Below are 21,564 nucleotides of genomic sequence, written 5' to 3' on the forward strand. Positions count from 1 at the left end.
ACATCATTCACGGCCAACCTCTGAACTGTTCCAGCCAACTACACGCGCAATCATCATGTCAGAAGGCAATTCAGACAGCGGGCTCCAAAGCTCCCAGGCCAGCTCCACACCACGATATGCCAACACCAGAGAAGAAGGGAACACTGAATCCCTACAACTCCAAGCTATGTCCCACTTTGAAATGTCAGACACCAGTAGCCTGGCGCCCATGTGGGCCAGGTGGTTGAAAGAACTCCACATTTACATAGATGCCTTTGGAGTGAGAGAAGAACGCTGCCTAAGTGGCATCCTGCTACATTCACTGGGACCCACGATACGTGACATTGTATTTGAAATGCCGGAAACTAATACAGACTCATTTCAGGCCATAATTGACTCATTAAATACTTAATTTGCGCCTTTAAGAAATGTTGACTACGAAAGACACATTTTCCACACCACCACGCAAGAAAAGAGTGAAAGCATGGACAACTTCATAATGAGATTGCAGAAAAGAGACAAATATTGTGACTTTTGACAGATATTCAACTGATGAAGCTTTCAAATCGCAGGCCATCGCAGGACGTGGGTCGCCAGTATTTCGCAAAAAACTTCTGCAGAAAAGCAGAACATTGGAGGTAATCCTCCAGTTGGCAAGAGCTGACTCAGCGCTAACATTACAGACTGAATCTCGGCAACATCACAATCACGCAGACAGCCACAGCAGCCACGGTGTGCCCCATTCGCACCCCGAGTGACACGACAGAACAAAAGAAATGCTACAGGTGCGGCTTCAGATTCCCTCACGTAGGGCCATGTCCCGCATAAGGTCATCACTGCGACAAATGTGGCGGACAAAACCACTTTCAGTCCGTCTGCAAAAATATAAAATTCTTTCAATCAACTGACTCTAGCAGAGAGTCCTGGAGAATTTTCCACACCCAGCAGGCGTTGCTCGCACAGCTCATCACGTGACCAAGTATCCACAGCCCGGAGACAGGAAGAGAGGAGAGACAACGCCAGCCGCCACAAGAGCAGACATGATTCTCAGCGAAGGAAACCGAGACAAAGAATCAGATATCTAGATGAATCACCCCAGTGCAGATGGGTCTCTCACTCATCTTTGTCAAGCAGGGATCGGAAAAGAGCGTACATTCATGCCATCGGCAACAACACAGCAGTCGAATATAGCCCAACATTATTGCTTCAATAAAATGGACAGAATCTAGAGTTTCTAATCGACACTGGCGCGACAGTAAATGTGATCAACAACGACATCTATAGATCCCTCACTGTGAAAAAAGATCTGAAACAAGCCGATACATTAATATACCGGTATGGCTCCAACAAACCACTCAACCGCCAAGGCAAGTTCACTGCCATGTGCCAATACAAGGACCAGCATCAAAAGGTAAAAATGTACGTCATCAAGGGAGAAGTCCTAGGAGGAAGCATACTAAGGTTCAAGACAGCCATACAAATGGGACTCATTCACATAATGTACCAAATCATCTGATTACACCACCGATTTGAAGGACATGATACAAAAGATGTTCCCAGCCCTATTCAGAGGATTAGACAGACTAAAGGACAAGCAAATTAAACTGCACATCAACCCACAGGTACCGCCAACCGCTCAACACTATCGGGGCATTCCCCTCAACATCCAGAGACACGTAGAGGATGAAATTTAATCACTCCTCAACAAGCCATTATTGAGCCAGCATCGGGGCCAACGCCATGGGTATCACAGATCGTACCGGTGCCCAAAAAGGACAAAACCAGCATACGCATTTGCGTAGACATGCATGCCCCAAATGTGGCCACTGAAAAAGAGTGGCATCTTGCGCCCAGAATGACAGATATGATGCACCTTTTACACAGCGCCAAAGTGTTCTCAAAGTTAGACATGAACAAAGGCTATCATCAACTTGAATTGCATCCTTCGTCAAGATACATCACCACGTTCTCTACACATCTGGGCTTATTCAGATACAAATGACTGAGCTTCGGGTGTCATCTGCTGCTGAAATTTTTCAGAATGAGATCCATCAAGTAATCAAACATATCCCCAACTGTCTAAACTATAGCGATGATATCCTAATATTTGGCACCGCTCAAGAAACACACGACAACACCCTCAGAACAGCTTGCATGGGACTTGAAAATGCACATCTTATACTCAACCCAGACAAATGTGAAATAAGCAAGACCATGCTAAAATTCTTCAGACACATATTTTCAAACAATGGTTTGCAACCAGACCGAGAGAAGGTCAAGCACTAGTAGGTGCTCCCGCCCCTACGTCCACATCAGCAGTACGCTCATTTCTAGGGATGGCGAGTTATTGCACGAGGTACATCCAAGACTTTGCATCGGTAAGCACTCCTCTCTGACTCCTCATGGGAAAGAACCAAGAATTTCAGTGGACAAGTGAGTGTGATGATGCATTCCAAGAAATCAAGAGACGCATTGTGTCTGCCTCATTTCATGGCATACTATGACCCTGTATATGACACTGGACTCACGGAAGATGCCAGTCCAGTGGGACTAGGAGCAATTCTGGCGCAATCAAAACCAGGAGCACCGTCCAACACACCAAGACGCATAGTGGCATATAAGAGTCGCAGTTTATCACCCACTGAATGTGCCTACTCCCAACCTGAAAAGGAAAGCCTAGCAGTAGTGTGGGCCTGTGAACACTATCATCTTTTCTTATATGGCCCCCTTCACCATCGTCACGGACCATCAGGCGCTCACCACCATCTACGGCAAACCCACTGCCAAAATGCCACCTTGAATAGCCAGATGGGGGTTGAAGCTACAGGAATACTCTTACAGCATTTTCACTGACCAGGAAAAGACAGCACTCCAGCAGACTTCCTGTCTAGATACCCACTTCCGGCTCAGGAAGAACGGCAGACAGTGAAGGCAAAGCAAAACTGCAACTACCTTATAGACAATGAGCTCCCAAAATCCATCACTGCAGCCCAACTACTAGAAGCAGCGCGGGGTGACAGACTAATCCAAACTGTTCAGGAGTGTCTAAAGTCCGATATGTGGCACAGGAGACGCCACTACAAGCACAACCTATCTACCAAAGAAGAAGAGCAACTGCACACGTTCAAGCTCATACAACACAGTCTATCCACATCTCCTGAGGGATTACTACTGAAAGAAAACAGTCTTGTCATACCATCTAGTCTGCAAGACCAGATCCTAGCCATCGCTCACTCTGGACACTGGGGGGTGGTATCAACGAAGAGACAACTCAGGACCAAAGTGTGGTTTCCTAAAATGGATGAGAAGGTAGAAATGCTTTTGAACAAGTGCATCGCATGACAACCAGTCGCTCCATGCACTTTCCCAGCGCCACTAAGACCCTCGGAAATGCCCTTACAAGTATGGGACGAAGTGGCGGTTGACATGTTTGGACCATTGGCAAACGGGAAATATGCACTAGTAATCGTAAACGTAATTTCCCGCTTCCCAGAAGTGCATCTCATCCACTCCACAAGCACTCAGGCAGTGATACCAGCACTGGATAAAACATTCGCAGACTACGGATTCTATCGACGGTGAAGTCAGACAATGGGCCACCCTTCAGTGGTCATGACTTTGCAAAGTTTGCAGAACATCTAGGCTATCAACACAGAAAGATCACGCCACTGTGGCCACACACATGGGATGGCAGAAAACTTCATGAGGAACCTCAAACGGACACTTCAAATCTGCTCCATTACCATCTGCACGCTGCTCCGGGAATACCGAAACACGCCCCACAGCTCCACAGGCGAGTGTCCGTCAGCCTTAATGTTCGGCCGGGTCATACGGACAAGACTTCCCCACAACTCAAGTGCCTGCCTCCATCATCGACGACATCCTGGCCAAAGACAAGGCGAGCAAGATGAAAATTAAGGAGTACATTGATCACAGGAGACAAGCAAGACCGAGACTCATCCAAGTAGGTGGTCAAGTACTAGTTAGACAAACACAAAATGCTAAGGACACCCCTGCGTTCAAACCTGAACTCATGACAGTAACTCACATAAGTGGGTCCATGATAACGGCGGCCAGCCCACAAGGAACTGTCACGAGAAATTAATCAAATCATTCTTCAGAACCCTTGAAGGAAGTCAAGAACTCGAGATCCCCACCATAACTGCAGCAGACAAATTATTAGACATAGACTCTGAATACAGAGGAGAAAACTGAGACGCTGATGATAGTGACAGTGACACCACTGCCAGCTAAGCACCTGTGCCACCATGCGGCCCTTCAAAGAGAACAATACGCAAACCCTCCAGGTGGATAGAAGAGATGAACTGATGATCCCACCTAGCCATTTAAGTGGGGGGAAGATGTTGTGTCCCTTTTCTATTATCTTTTGACAATCACTTGTCAGGGAGCCAAGTCTCCTTTGTATTGTTCTTGTTCTGGTGGGCTGCGCCCCACGTGTTAGAATAGAGGCGGGTTTACCGCCGGGTGTTCAGTTTGGCGCTGAAATAAAAGATATCAGACGCATCAGACCGGCTCCCTGTGTTTCATTGAATAGACTTATTATTACAATAATTTTACAATAATTTTACAAATCACAATATAACATGTGCCACAAAATCATCACTTACCCGGACACAATTCATCTGAAAACAAGCCACACTCACAGCCCGCTATGCTTCCTCGTCCGCAAGGCATTTATCTGAACAGACATCCGCTTTTATGGAATAAGAGCTCTGCCACTTGGCATTCGCTTGTCGTTCATGGGCTTGTGCCGCTTTCACCTACGTTTACCTTTAAAGAAAAAAGCCACACAAACAGACATATGAGGGTATCGCACGATCCGCCTGCCTACGTCCCCATGCGCTTGCAGCAGTCACGCGCTGCGAAGGACACATCCAAGAACCAGAGACTAATACTGCATGCCTGCAGTGACTTTAATCACCAGCGTGCTGTTCTCCTTGGGCGAAAGAACGTTGTTGCAGGACTAGCAAGGGCAACGCATTACACCAGAGGAAGGTAATCCATTGATCCCATCATTGTATCCACTAAAGGGGGGAAGACATAGATGCCAAGGAGGTGACAGCCTATAATCCACAAAAAGAAAACTAGCCTCACCCCTATTTGGGCTCCAATCTGAAGGTTTTGATAGTGTGGCTAATGGGAAACAGAGTTGACGGGTACCAGCAACCATCAGGAGAGCCGTGTCCACAACGCTTCCAGGAGTTAGAAGACGAGTTAGAAGACGAGGTAGGATATTACAGAATAACTTCAGACTAAAGTAGGCTCCCCTGGATGTCATGGACACAGAGGTGGACGATATTACCACATTGTTACAAGAGCTAGGCTCCGAGCTTAGAGCTAGTAGAGCCGAGAAGAGTGCCTTGCGTCAAGACAAAGTCACTACCAGGGACGCTACTGATGCCATGGCCGCTTGGTTCACTGCACTGCTGGCTGGAATGTCTCCACTACAACTACCAGTCCCAGGAAGGGTCCCAGTTCCTGGTGCTGGGGCGGTAGGGGACACAAACTCTGTGCCCATCCAAGTGACCACCCCGGTCCCGCTTCCACTGGCCCCGAGTGAACACTTTTATGGTGATCTAGCAAAAATGGTCAATTCAAAAACCAATGCAAGCTGCATTTTATGTGTGGTCCACAAGCCTTTCTGAACGATCCCATAAAGATGGCCTTCGTGCTTTCCTATGTGGGTGGAAATCCGGCCAACTGGTCCACTGGTTAAGCAGCAAGATGCTATCCTACAATATTACAGAGGATTCAACAAGAAGATAGGGAAGTTGTTTGCCCCTAAGGCAAATGTGCACGCCCTGGACAATGAGTTACTTGGATAAAAATAGGGCAACCAAGACCTGCCAACCTACATACCTACTTTTAATAGACGCATAGTTGAATTCAACTTTCCGGATGATTAAAGAACCTCCCCTTTTTATAGGGGATTACGAACTGAGCTGAAATACGTCCTAGCACAAGTGGTCAACCCACCATGTGATTGCGCTGTATAGGGGGAGACAACAAGCCTATGGTGTTCTGCTCTAAAATAAGTCCACCTGTAGATTGGCCAGCGGAAGGAAACTCTGAACCCATGCAGATGGGTGGAATCAAGATTATGCTAATACGAGAAGAAAGGGAGAAGAGATTATCACAGCATCTCTGCCTATATTACAGAAAGGTGGGTCGGTTTGAGGATGCTTTGTATTGCCAAAGGGTCCCAGGAATACAGTGGGTGCCACTGACAAAGTCCAGATCAAATAAAGAAGGCCAGCGTGTCAGCACAGGACATTCCAGAGCCTTCAACGGCCACTTCCATGAGTTATTCCCACCTCATGTTATTGTTACAAGTGGTCCTCTGAGTAGCCCAGCGGAAGCCCCAAACAGCAGTGGTATTCTTCGACTGTGGTGCCATTGAGAATTACATGCATAGGACCTACGTCAGCACACTGGGGGTCACCCTGGTCCTGAAAGAAAAACCTGAAGATGTTTGTACCGTGGATGGAACAAGCCTAGCGTCTGGACCAGTCTAGTACCAGACTGAGCCTATCCGGGTGCAGTGCCTAGACTGAGTAGACCACATTCATTCTTATTGATGCCCCAGGTTCAAGATCATACATGGGATTCCATGGTTGACAGAACATGATCCTTAAATCTACTGGAAAGGTGTTGTTTCACCTATGGAAAGCACTGGCTAATTGTGCAGACCAGCGCCACTCATCCAGGCCTGGGTGCTTTGGAAAGCCTTCCAAACTAATATCAGGAGTTCTAGGAAGTATTCAGCAAAGGAAAGGCAAACACTTTACCCACCCCACAGAGCATACAACTATCATATTCACTGTACATGGGGCCCAACTACCTTGCACTCATGTCTGTACCTTGACAGAACCAAAGCAAAACCACCTACAGCAATACCTCGATGAATTCCCAGTGAATGATTTTATACAACTTGTCCAAGTCTCCAGCAGCCTCCCCATTGTTTTCTGTAGCCAAAAAGGAGGGAGACTTTAAGAACCTGTATTGGTTACAGGGGCCTCAATAAGATAACAATAAAGAACCTGATTCCCCTGATTCCAGTGCTGCTGGATGAGGTGAAAGAAACCAACATCTACCCAAAATTGGACCTACACAGAGCCTACCACCTGGTCCCTGTGACGGCCGGTAATGAGTGGAAGATGGCACTCCACATCAAATACAGCCTCCTCGAGTACCAATGAATACAGTATTGCATTAACTAAGTACTCAGGAAGCTCATTGACATATGTGCCATAGTGTACATAGATTTAGGTAAGTCTGATCTGCATGGGATGATGCAACTGTCCATAGTTCTCCCTGGAGGTTTCTTGTTAGTATATATAAGGAATTGATATCTCCTATTTAATTTGGCAAGGCCATTATATTGGTTTACTTCTAAAAACATTGTGCTATTGCTTTCACAATTAGATCCCTGCCATCTTTACATTTACTTTAATTTCTGAGGTCAGGCTAAAAGTATGTGAAATTAAGGGACACTGGGAGTGTCTTTCATTTCACAATCCGCTACATGCATAGACCGATTCAACTGTCACATGACCCGAGGGTGCAGGTAGTTTAAAATGGTCCATTAAAGGCTCGCCTAACTAAGAAACGAGTCAGTGATTCACAGGCACGCCGGGAGCTAGAATGAGGCATTATGAAGGTAAGCCCATGTTTTCTATGGCGCTGATATTGAATGATTACTGGTCAGTAGCGTAACTTGGAATGGGACACTCCAGCTTCCCTTCTTTATATAGTTTTGTTGCATGGTAGATTGTTGGCTTATTTAAGGTCAACGGTTTTCTTGTAAGCAGGAGGATTCCAAACACTCCTATCAGCATAAGTACCGGAAGCAGGTAACTCAGCCACACGAGTCCAGTAGCTAGTTTCAAAACAAGTTTCCATAATTATGAAGTGGCAGCACCAGATGGGCTACATACACACTTATTACATACTACTGCAAGTGTTTCTAAACATCCTTTCCTTATATTGAAGGATTATAGGTTTGGTGTTATAGCATGGCCACTTGGCATATTCCTATCATTTAATTTTTTTTTTAAGGTTTCTCTACTTTTAAATAGGCCTATTTACCTATTTACCGGACAGCCTTTACATAGTGACTATATATTTCATTTTTCACATTGGGAATTAAGTAGAGCCCTTGCAACACACACATTGGTGAACCTTTGTACTTCTGCTTATAGATTGAGGGAAATACTCCTATGCATTGCTGTGATTATTTGCACTTTGATGTGATCAATGTCTGATGTATTGTAATATGATAGGTTATGCGCGCTTAATACCCAGAGGGTTCTAAGCGCGGACCCTGGGATCAAACCTGGGTTGCTCCGTGCCATCTTACTTCCAAGGTGAGCATGTTGCCCCTGAGCTATCTTCCCGAGACAGTGTTTATTTCGAAAAGTTTTTGGGATATATGTGTTTATGTTATTGCTTTGACTCCAATTTCCACATTTCTGGAAACATGTTGACTTTATTCAAATGAATATGTATTCATTTGGTTCAAACTTCATACACACTTGTGTTTTGTTAGTATTGTGTACATAGATGACATCTTGGTGTTCTCCCAAACTCTGGAGGAGGATGTTCAACATGTTAAAACTGTTCTGCTGCAACTTAGAAAACAATGCCTTTTTGTGAAGTTGGAAAAGTGTACCTTCCATGTACAGAAACTGTTGTTCCTGGGCTTTATTCTAACTCCTGAAGGTATCACTATGGACCCAGGAAAGGTCAATGCAGACTCGGAATTACCCCCAACCACATTGGTGAAAGGGATGCAACGGTTTTTGTGGTTCGCCAACTTTTATGGATGCTTTATCTCGAATTTCTCCACCGTAGTACAGCCCATCACCACCATGTTCCGAAAAGGACAGTGATTTCTTTGGACAGACGAGGCTCATAAATCATTTCAGCAGCTAAAAAAACATGTATCCACGGCACCAATGTTATGGCATGCTAATCCCACCTATCCCTATATAGCGGAAACGGATGCATCAAGCCATGCAATGGGAGCGGTACTCTCTGAACGAGACCCAAAGACCAATCGCATTCGATAGCCTACTGGTCCAACAAGTCACAGGAGGAGACCAGGGAGGACATTACCCTGACAGATTGCTATCATCACTTGAGCGGGTCTTGCCCATCCTTGCCAAACCTTTCCAGTAGGGGGTCGGGGGGAGTTCTGGAAATGGAATAACATTACTCAGGGATTCTAGGGGTAGGCGTGGATAGGCGGCTAAGGAATCGGAGCAATAGGGTTGGCCAAGGAATGGAGACATGGCAAGAAACTAACAGCCTATTTAAAAGGGTAAACATAGGGCTAATATAAACTAACACTTCATTATATAGAGCCAACTTGAAACCTGCACAAATCACATAATAAACCATGCTTACATTACATAAATGATTATAGTAGCATGTTGAGAAAAGGAGTAGAATTGTAGATTTTCTTTGAATGCAAGCCTACAATGACCTGCAGAACAATGTATCTAATCTGGGCTTTAAACTGTAGTATTAAGACTGAAAGAAACACATGGAAAGCAAATGGCTCAATTACTTCCCGAACATCTTCATTACTGTGAACCCACTGTGAGTCCACATCTTGATCATCCCAGTCTCCTTATTTGCTATAGAGGCATTTCCCATAACAAGCCTCTATGAAGAAGACCCCAGGGCCTGTGCAGCCCTTTAACAGTATTTTGCCCTTGGGGGCACCTCCATCAGCGCTTCCCAACGCTCCAAGACCCTCAACCCAGCTCCACCTTCCCCCTCCCACTGCCCGCCCTCACCTCCTGCGGTGGTGTTCTCCCCCAGGGCAGTCTTGCTGGGGCAGCTGGCCAAGGGCTCAAGCAAAGGGCACTGTCCTCTAGGTATTTATTATCTTTGTTTGCTTGTTCGCACTGCGCCCCAGCACTGCCAAATGCCATGGATTGTTGTTTTGTGCTGCCACCTCTTCTATTTTCCTCCCTTAGTGCACAGGGTGTGGGTCTCAGAATGGTGTTTGCTGTTGTTTTGCACTGCCATCCTTGCGTTTTCCTCCCTTAGGGCACAGGGGGTGGGTCTCAAAATTGTATTTTGCTGTTTTGCGCTGACATCCTTGCATTTTCCTCCCTTAGAGTACAGGGTGTGGGTCTCACAAATGTATTTTTTTAAAACATTTTTGTAAATGTTTACAACAATCAACAATAAACAACCCCAGCAGTATTTATCAGAACATTTGAAACACCATAGAAATACCGTTAAGCATCTACTGCTTGCCCATAACCCTCCCCCCAACTCGAGCCTACACTATTGCACCTTAAGCCTTCTATGTCTCTAGGGGTATCTCCCCTTCAGTGTTCTCAGAAGTGTCATCGCTTGAACCGTCCTGGGTGGACCCCGACAGTGTGGCCACTAAGTGTTTCCAGGCCATCAGGGTTTCTGCTTCCTCTTCCCCTCCCCTATTGGCCGCTTCTCCCCACACTACTATTTTTGCTTTGGTCCATTTCTGGAGATCGTTCCACCAAACCTCTATCTTGGGTCTGTTACATGCTATCCACCCCATGGCAATTCTGGGCTTGACTAGTATGTAAACTAAATCTTTAAATTTGCTCACATGTTTCAATTGACGCGGTCTAGGGAACCCCCTATCATGCATGTCCACACTGATTCCATGTTCAACTTGATCCCTTTCTCGTTTAATTAGTGGGCTACTTCTCCCCAGAACGTCCCAATTTCAGGACATGCCCAGAACATGTGTATCATCCCTGCGTTTTCCTCCCCACATTTGGGGCATGTCCGTCGGTCTGCATTTGGGAAGCGGGCAATTCTCTGGGGGGTCCTCTATGCTCTGTGGTTACATATAGCTGTATTTGCTGTAACCTCGCTTTCCTGGACACTTTTTTATGATACCCTTGTGCCTGCTTCCACAACCCATCAGTCATGAGTTCCCCTGCTTCTTCCTCCCAATCCCGTCTTAACTGGGTCACTTCCTTTCCCCTGGACATCAGCAATTCATAGATTCGAGACACTTCGTGCCCTCCCTCTGCAATATCATATAATGTCTCAATGGCCATATCAGGTTGTTCTTCCAGCATTTTCCCAGCCCATGTCTCTCTCACCTGCTGTACCAATCTGGTATAAGTAATATATTGCCCCACCTGTAAACCGGTTCCCTCCACCAGCTCATTAAATTCCTTTATTTCTCCCTCTTGCCACATATCTCCCAATGTTGCAAATCCCACCGGTTCCCAATGCCTATAAATCATCTTCCTCAGTTGCACAAACTTCTGCCGGTCAATCCCACTAGCGGCACTTGCGGGGAACACAGGGTCGGGTTCTTCATGGCCTGGCAAGCCTTATGCCATATTTTCTATCACAGTTCCAACATCCACGGACTCCCTTTTATCTCTAGTTTGGGCAACCATATCCATTCTTTCAAGAAAAATGGGGCACATTCAAATCTTAACAGTCTGGACTCGGATGTTGAGTCTTCCGTTAGCCATTTAGCCACATATTGTAATTGACTAGCCACATAGTAAACCTCGAAGTTAGGTAGCTTAATACCCCCTTTGTCATACGTGTTTTGTAATTTCCATAGGGTTATCCTATTCCTAGTTCCATTCCAAATAAAGCCCCTGCACATGCTTTGGAGTTTGAAAAAGAATCGATTGGGTATCATGTGTGGTATATTCCCAAAAAACTGTTGTAGCCTGGGTAAGACGAACATCTTCAGTAGTGCCCCCCTTCCCATCATGGCTAGAGGGAGCCTAGTCCAGAACTTCATACTATTTTCAATGTTTGCTACCGCTTTCTCTGTGTTGTGTTTATATTCTGCCCCCACCGTGTGATAGATGTCAATCCCCAGGTATCAAAAGATACTGCTCTCCCAAGGTATTTGTAGTTGCTCTCGCGGGACCCCTACTTACCTACCCACGGGCAATATGTATGACTTCTTAGGATTGAGAGCAGTGCCAGAGTGCAACGCAAATCCCTCCATCACTTCTAAGATGTATTGCAAATTTTCTTTGGGGTACCTCAAGTATAACAACATGTCATCCGTGTATAACGATATTAAGTGTGGTCCCCCCTTTTTATAGATCCCTACTACCTCATATTGTTGCCTCAGGTATATCGCTAGGGGTTCCAATGCAAGAATATACATCGGGGACCAGGAGCATCCTTGTCTGGTGCCCCTACGGAGTTGCCATATTTCCGAGATAATCGCTCCCGTCTTGACTCTGGCCAATGGTGAGCTATATAGTAATTTCACCCAACTTAGGTACCCGGGACCCATTCCATATGCTTCCAGGGCCACTATCAGCCAGGGCCATTTGACAGAGTCAAAGGCCTTCACTGCATCTAATGATATAATTGCCATCTCACTCGAGTCTCCTTCCGCTTGTTTCATGACACGGAGGAGCCGTCTGAGGTTGTCGGATATGCTTCTGTGTGGGACATATCCGGTCTGATCAGGATGTATTAGTTTGCCTATGACCTGTTTCTGTCATGATCACTGCTTCCAAGGAGCTAGGACCAGCCCAGCGTCCTTGGAAGCAGGCCCCTAACCTTCATCCTAGGCACCAGCGGGTCCCCACTGGGACCTTTTGGACCTTGTCCTGGCGCCGGTGGCACCAGGCTCATCAAAGTCACTGGTCCCGGCACTGGAAGCGCCGGGCTCATAATTTGTATGAAGATGCTTGGGTGGACTTACCTGCAGCAGACCATGCTGCTTACTTACCAGCCACATAGGAATCCTCTGTGAGCCGGGACTACTTTCTTACCTGGGTGGGGCAAGCTCCACTCCCTGGATACAACACTGGAACTCTTCTGGAACAGGAACTCTTTTCTTACCTAGGCGAGGCCGTGGAGGAAGACGCCTCATCACTCCAAGGCTATTTAAACCACACCCGATTGATGAAACGTGCTTCGCGTTATTCTGCATCCGCAGCAGAACGCTCACCGTGTCTGTTCCAGTTTTCTTCTTTCCGATCCTGAACCTGCAAGAACAAACGCTTACCATTCCTGTATCCAGCCTTCAGTAGCACCTGCAAAGACAAGAAACAACAGGTTAGCACGGCAACCTTCACGCGCAGCGCTTTCCTCACCTGATCCATCGGCAGCTACCATCTCTTCACGCTGCTCCTCCGCCTGTGAAGACAAAAGCATAGTTATTCCTGTGTGGAATTACTTAACGGCACTCCACGAATTCCGGTTTTCTTCAACGCTGCAATCCTGCACCTGAAAGACAAAAGAAGAGACATTAGACAGGTATTTTACTTACGCGCCATCGCGCCCACCACAATAGGGCGCCTGCAAATACTCCGGCGTTTCCAGCGTCTCTTCAACACCCGAACTCACAACTGCAAGGGAAAAGAGACAGTTAGAGAGCTTTTGAAAAGCAGGCAACCGGCATTTACTTACGCATTTCCAAGCGCGTCATTCCAAGACTCTGGCTCGAACTTCGGCTTTCTTCACACCATCTTCTACCTCAAGAGCCCTGCAAGACAAATAGAAAAAGCATTATACAGAGCCCTGTTCCACATTAACGTGCCCACGCACCTAAAGACTGTAAGGACTTAAAAGGTGTCCGGAAACTCACCGTTCGTGCAGTTAACGACGGTAGCAATCCTCTGAGGTCAAGAGGCCTACGTTTCACCCAGTGAAGGAACTGGCAACGGCACCCTGCACCAGACGCAGATGGAGAGTCCAGCATTCATCTATCTAAGGTGAGCACGTTGACCTTGGGGCTCCACGGAAAAGCGAGGAAGGGAAAGGGAGAGAGATACCCGACAACCCCAGATCATTAACCCCATATTCTTTCACCTGCAGATATCTCACTCTTCGAGTTAGACACACAGTGCGAAGAGGCTCAGCCCCAGAAGCCAATCGAGTTCTGCACTTCACTTTTCGAGTCACAGACACCATCCTGCCAAGACCGGCGCCTCCGTGGGAATCAGGTGAGCGTTACAGTTTCATTCTATTCGCTAACACAGCCGTGAGTATCTTGCTGTCCTGGTTCAGCATCGATAGTGGTCTGTACGATCCGCAGTCCGTACTCGGCTTATTGGGTTTGAGAAGTGGGATAATGATCGCCTCTCTCAGGGATTCCGGCAATGTCCCTGTTTCAAATGCTTCATTTAGCATTGCTAGTAGTGGGGGAGCACATCCTTCCTATACATTTTGTAAAACTCGATGGAGAGTCCATCCACTCCCGGGGTCTTACTGGTAGGTAATTGCTCAATCACAGCTCCTAGTTCTTCCAGCGTAATCGTGGCATCTAAGTTTTCTCGCTCTTCAGCACTTACTTTTGGTAAGGCAATATCCTCTAGTGTTTCCGCTATCTCGCTCCCTCCACCACCTCCCACGTCTCCATACAATCGTTTATAGAATTCAAGGAACTCCCCGTTCACGCCCTCTTGGGTATCTAAGATTTAACCACTCTCCCCTCGTACTGCTCTAACCGTCGGTCTGGGGGTCTCACTTTTATACAGCCATGCCAGCAATCTCCCGGGCTTGTCTCCTCCAGCGTGCTGCCTTTCTACGTATTTCTTATAATTTAAGTTGCATAATCTCTCCCAATGCCCTACACATTCCTGCTGCAATTGATGAATGGCCTCGGCACCCTCCCGGGAGTCACCCCCTCTATCCAGGACTGTCTCTAGTTCTGCCTCTGCCCTCTGTAGCATCAGTAGTATCCGCCCTCGGGTCTAACGTGCAGTTAAAATCGCCACACCATATGACTGCGCCCCCCAAGTATGGGCTTATTCTACTATATAGGGTCTTGAAATAGGCCACTGTATCTTGGTTCGGGGCGTATGTATTGACAATGCATATTTCTCTATTTTCAATCAATCCCAGTATTGCCACCATCCTCCCATCAGGCTTAACCGTGGACTACAACAGCTGGAAGGGGACATGTGGTGCCACCCAGGTGATCACCCCCCTAGCATAAGCCAAATACATTGCACCTATGAAGTTCCCCTTCCATTTCCTTTCTATCACCCCTTGTTTTTCTTTCGTGAGATGTGTTTCCTGTATTAGGGCACTATCAATCTTCTGTCTCCTTAAGTTATTGTTATTTTGCATTTATATAGCGCCTTATATACCATTGGTATGGTCTGAAGGCGCTGGTAGGTTGAACGCCCTTGGGAACCGAGGTTCGGGTCAGTGGAGCGATTAGAGAGAGTCAAAGGTGCGTGTGCGCACCAGGTATGTGTGCAGCTGGTGCGGAATTTCTGTGGTAGCTGCTTCCTAGCGATAGGTGTGGTGGTTGAGGAATCAGGGGTATGTGTTCGGTCTGGCAGGAGTTATCCAGTCCGTGTGAGGCAGCGTTAGGCCTGACGAGAACGCCTGGCTGGGGGTGAGAAACCAGCAATGTTTACTTAGAGTGATGGGGAGTGAGCGGCGGATGTTGATATGAGAACAGTTATACCGAATGGTGTCATAGTATCTCTGTGTTCTACTTGAGTGGTGGTGTAAGGAGAGAGTAAGCGTGGGGTGTGAAATGAAGTATGCTCTTACAACGGTTCCTTGCGTTCCACATCAAAGTCTGCACATCACGCAATTCAGAGGGGTCCGGTCCGTGCGATGTGTTTTGTTTCTCATCTGCTCTTATGCACTATTCATCGGCTCAGCAAATTCATCCGTATAGTATACTCCTCCATCTAGCATAATCATGCGCTCTGGTCCATTTATTCATTTGTTTCGTGCGTTCACCCGCTCCCCAGGCTCATCTGTTACGCACTCATTCGCTTCAGAGGCTCATCTGCCACTCACTCGTCAGTTCTGCATTCATCAGCTCCATTCACTCTCCGTACAATGTACTTATCTGTTTTGAGTACACTCGTTCTCTCGCTCTTATTCTCGTTCGTTCGACGCATACCCGTTCTCTCGCCATACTCAGCCGCTTACCACACTCGGTCGCCCGACAATACTCAGCTGCTTGCCATACTCAGCCGCTCGCTACACACCGTCGCTTGCCAGATTCAGCCGATAGCCACACTCAGCCGTTCCCTAAGCTCCTCCGGGGTCCATGTTCTTCCCCGCGTTACACTCAACTGTTTTCTACATTCACGTGTTCTCCATATTCATTCAGCCGCATTCTACACTCATGTGTTCTCCACATTCATCTGTCCACAACATTTATTTGCTCTTCATATTCGTTCGCTCTGTACGCTCACTGCCCTCCACAGTCATCCGCCCTCCGCAGTCATCCACCCTCAGCAATCGTCCGCCCTCCGCAATCGTCCGCCCTCCGCAGTCGTCCGCCCTCCGCAGTCGTCCGCCCTCCGCAGTCGTCCGCCCTGCGCAATCGTCCGCCCTGCGCAGTCGTCCGCCCTCCGCAGTCGTCCGTCCTCTGCGGTCGTCCGCCCTCCGCAGTCGTCCGCCCTCCGCAGTCATCCGCCCTCCGCAGTCATCCGCCCTCCGCAGTCGTCCGTCCTCCGCAGTCGTCCGCCCTCCGCCCTCCGCAATCGTCCGCCCTCCGCAATCGTCCGTCCTCCGCAATTGTCCGCCCTCCGCAGTCGTCCGCCCTCCGCAGTCATCCGCCCTCCGCAGTCATCTGCCCTCCGCAGTCATCCGCCCTCCACCGTCATCCGTTTTCCACAGACATCTGCTCTCCACAGACATCCGCCCTCCACAGTCATCTTCCACAGGCATCCACCTTCCACATTCATCCGCCCTGCCCGGTCGTCCGCCGACAACAGTCATTCGTCCTCCACAGTCATCCGCGCTCTACAGTCATCTTCTACAGGCATACACCCTCCACAGGCATACATCCTCCATAGTCATCCGCCCTGCCCAGTCGTCCGCCCTACCCAGTCATCCACTCTCCACAGTCCTCCGCCCTCGACAGTCGTCCGACTTCCACAGTCATTCGCCCTCCACAGTCATCCGCCCTCCACAGTCATCCGCCCTCCACAGTCATCTGCCCTCCACAGTCATCCGCCCTCCACAGTCATCTGCCCTCCACAGTCATCCGCCTTCCACAGTCATCCGCCTTCCACAGTCATCCGCCCTCCACAGTCATCCGCCTTCCACAGTCATCCGTCTTCCACAGTCATCCGCTCTCCACAATCATCTGTCAGCAGCGTTCATCTTCCATGCGCATTCCACACGTTGGTACTCTGCCGATCTCCCACTTCCGGCCTCTCACCCTCCACATTCCTCCGCTTTCCACATTCTTCCGCTCTCCACACCCTGTCGCTCCCCCATTCAGTCGCTGATACTTTTCTCTACTCATTACGCGCATCTGCTCTCCACGTTCTTCTGCACTGTATGCTCTCTTTGCTAAACAAGCTCCTTCGGTCTGCATGCTCTTCCATTCTCCACCTTCCTCCACTCTCTACACATAGCCGCTCTCCATACTCGGACTGCTTTCTACAGTCAATTGGTTTACAGACTCATCCGTCATCCCCATTGATTTTGCTCGTATTATTCATCAGGTCTCCAGACTCAACCGTCTTCCAGACGCACCTGTCAACCGCTTTCATCCTCCACATTCATTTATACTTGTCTAGAATCATCTTTATTCATTCGCCCTTCTCACTCATCCGTTCACCATACTCATCGGCTTTCCAAGCTCGTCTACGCTCTATTTTTCTTTTATCCATTGATCATATCGTATTAATTACTTTACTGTATAGATCTACATTACTCGTTTTAATTTATTTTGTGAATATTTGATAGTGGTTTTTTTTTTTTTGGTTTTTTTTTTTTTTGCTTTTGCTTTTGCTTTAGGTGCTTCGCTGGGTTGGTGTTATTTTGATGATGCTAGAACGGAACCGGTTGGTTTTAGGGAAAGAGCCAGGTTTTCAGTAGTTTGCGGAAAGCTGTTAGCTCTTCGGTTAGCCTGATGTGGGGTGGGAGAGAGTTCCACAGGGTTGGGGCTAGGGCTGAGAATGATGCTCCGCCCAACCTGGCTGAGTTTGTCTTAGGAATAACTAGGAGGCCGGCTGTGCTTGATCTAAGGGTGCGAGTGGGGTGATAAGCTATTAGTTTTCTTAAAGATATTGCGGTCCAGTTTTATGTACTGCTCGATGGGTGAGGCATAAGGTTTTGAAAGCTACCCTACGGGCTACTGGAAGCCAGTGCAGTGTCTTGAGGGCTGGGGATACGTGGTCTCTTGGACCAAGCGCAAGTAACGCTTTGGCCGCCGCGTTTTGTGCTCTTTGAAGTTTGTTCATTTGGTAGGCATGGATTCCGAGGTATAGGGGGTTGCAGTAGACGAGCCGAGAGATGACGATTGATTGTACCGCAGAGACTCTGTTAGGAAATGATAGATATGGAAAGACGCGCCTAAGGTTTTTGAGGTGGTAGTGGCAGGACTTTGAGACGTTGTTGACTTGGTGCGAGAGTGTTAGGTCAGAGTCTAGGGTGCATCCAAGATTTTTCACTGTGTTGGAGGGTATCGGCGAATTGCCCATGGCGGTTGGCCAGGGTAGTGGGTGTGGGAGAAGATCTGGGTTGCCGCACACCATGATTTCTGTTTTGGAGGGGTTTAACAGGAGGTGGTTTTGGGTCATCCAGCGTTCAATGTTAAGGAGGCAGGCTGCCAGGTCAGGTCGTGAGTTAGGATTCGTGTTCAAGAATTTTAGAATTAGTTGTGTGTCATCGGCGTAATTGTAACATAGGATGTTGTGTGCACGAATTATCGGTGGGAGGGTGATCAGGTAGAGATTGAAAAGGAGAGCAGATAGACACGCTCCTTGTGGGACTCCTGTGTCGACTGGTCGGGCTTGGGAGGTAAAGTTGGAGAGTGTCGTTATTTGGTGCCTGCCCTTGAGGAATGAGGCTATCCATTTGAGGGCGGTTCCATGTATTCCTAGGGAGTGGAGGCGATCGAGGAGTATTGAGTGATTGATCGTGTCAAAGGCGGCTGATAGGTCGAGAAGGATTAGTGCGGCGCATCCCGCGGAGTCAGCAGTCATTTTAAGGTCGTCCAAGATAGAGGTTAGGGTGGTTTCAGTTCCGTGACAAGTTCTGAAGCCTGATTGGGCGAGGTCTAGGAGTTTGTTGGCTTCAACAAAGGCGTTAAGTTGAGAGTAGGCGGTTCGATCAATGAGTTTGGCGAGGAACCTGGTGTTTGATATGGGGCGGTAGTTTTTGGGCTCGAGCGGATCGAGCGAGGGTTTTTTAATCAGGGGTTTGACGTGCACCAATTTGAATGCGTCTGGAAAGGTACCGGAAGAGAGGGAAGCATTTATGATGGATCTTGCGTGTTCTCCTGCGCAGGTGGAGGCAAAGATTTCTTTAAGGGTAGTGGCTGGGCATGGATCTGATGGTGATCCGGATGGTTTGCGGGCAGATAGGAGTTTGAGAAACTGTTCTGTTGTTAATGGACTGAAAGAGTCAAACGTTGGTTGTGTGGAGGTTGCGGCTGATGAGTTGGGTGGTACGGGCTGAGGATTGTCTAGTGGCTGTAAGAGTGCTAGTTTGGAGGTTAGAGTATTTGTCCTTTCTATAGCTGTGGAGTAGAAGTGGAGGGAGAGTGAGTCACAGAGTGATTGCGATGCGGTCGGGATGGTTGTGTTACAAGCTGGATTGGTGAATTCGGAGATAATTTTGTGGAGTTCTTTACTTGGGTTTTTGCAGTTTAGGATTCGGGAGTTGTAGTGGGCCTTTTTTGTTTTCCGGATTTCGGCTTTGTACCGATACAGGTGTCGGGCCAAGGTGGTCCTGCTCTCCTGGGTTTTCTCTTTATGCCATTTGCGTTCTAGGTGTTTGTATAGTCGTTTAGTGGTCTTCAGCTCAGGAGTGAACCATCTGGGGAAAGGGCCACGGCGGGTTGATGGTTTGCAGGAGGGGGTGAGGCGCATCAGAGATGCGCTAAGCCATGAATCAAGGGCCTCAGGGGTGAGATGGTTGTTGAGAGGGCAGGATGGTGGTGGAGACTGGAGGAGAACCTCGGCTAGGTCTGGGGTGATTATTAGTTTCTTCCAGCATTTGCCTATATTCGGAGGTTCGGATATGAGTGCGGGGGGGGGTTCGGGTGAGTGGATGGTGAAAGGGAGAATGAAGTGATCAGACCAGATGATAGGGGTGGGTGGCATTAGCTGAATCAGGTTGTTGGAGCTAAAGATGGCATCAAGAGTGTGTCCTTTATAGTGGGTCGGTCCGTTTATGTGGGGTTGGAGGTTAATTGCATCTAATCCGTCAACCAGGGAGTATGTCATAGGGTTGGTGGGGATGTCGAGCCATATGTTGAAGTCTCCAAGAAGGGTGAGGTTGGGATGGTTTAGTTGGAGGGTGGCAATAGAGTCACAAAGGTTATTTGCGAAGTGTCTATCGTAGCCTGGGGGTCTGTAGATTATTAGGAAGCTATGTGAGAGCGATGGTGAGAGGGATAGTTTAACAAGGAGAGATTCGCAGGATGGAATGGAGGGTTGGTTATCGATGATTGAGGCGCGGAAGAGAGATTTAAAGACGAATGCTACCCCTCCTCCCCTGGACGGACGGTTCAGTGGGATGAGGGAGTAGTTGGGGGGAAAGGCTTTGTTGGCGATTGGGCCGAAATCGTCAGAGAACCAGGTTTCAGTGATGAAAACTAGGTCTGGTTTGTCAGAGGTGAGGAGGTCAAAGATGGAATGTTTGTTTTTTGCTATTGATCGGGCGTTAAATAGGATGCAGTTCATATCGGCAGTCAGGGATGATCTTGGTGGTGGAGGGGGAGGGTGCAGTGGTGGAGAGTTTAGGGGGAGGGGGGTAGGTTGGGTGATGATAGATGGGAATAGTGGGCGAGCAGAGAGATTGGCAGGCTTTGGGAGGGGTTGGGAGGCTTCGTGTGATAGGTTGGAGGCTTCGTGTGATAGGATGGTCGGGTTTTGGAAGGGGGATTTGAGAGAAGGATGTTGACGGTTAGGAGTTTCAGTTGCAGCTGATGAGAAATCGAGGGAGAGGGGTTTCAGGCGGGGGGAAGCCGCGGGGGAGAGGGGGGATTGCAGGATAGATGTGATTGGTCGAGATAGGGGGGGCGAGGAGTGCTGTGAGATTGAGGGGGACCAAAAACGTTTCCTCTTTAGTTTCCTTGCTGCGACTGGTGTGTGGGAGAGAGTGGGGGGGTCGGAGGGTGAGCGGGAGGCAGCTTCGGTTCTTGCTAGGGCCAGCCGTGCAGTTTTTAGTGAGGGGAAGGGGTGAGGTCGAGTGGGGATGGTGGCAGGGGTATAAGGGGAGGGCGGGAGTTGGGCGATTGCAGGGTGGGGTGTGTCAGGTATGATAGAGAGGGGAGCGGGTATGGGTAGTGCTGGTGGTGGGTCGGGGGTGGGGTTCAGGGGATGAGTGGTCTTGGGGTGGGTGGCTCGCCATCGTGCCCCCCTTGCTTGGTGTTTGGAGAGGGGAAGAACAGGGAGTTCGAGAGAGGGTGGCGGGGTTTGGGAGAGGCGGGAAGGGACGGAAGACAGATTGGAGAGTGGGGGTGGTCCATGGGTGGTGTTTCTGACTGATTCTGGTGGAGTGGGTGCACTCATGATTGGTGTGAGTTTTAAGATTGGTTTAGGAGGGTTTTCTGATTGTAGTTCTAAGGTCGGTGATGACACGCTTTTAGGCACCCTTCAGGGTTCAACTGCTCAAGAA

This window comes from Ambystoma mexicanum, chromosome 3p (genome assembly GCF_040938575.1).
Source record: "Ambystoma mexicanum isolate Mex_15411 chromosome 3p, UKY_AmexF1_1, whole genome shotgun sequence".
Lineage (NCBI taxonomy): Eukaryota > Metazoa > Chordata > Amphibia > Caudata > Ambystomatidae > Ambystoma > Ambystoma mexicanum.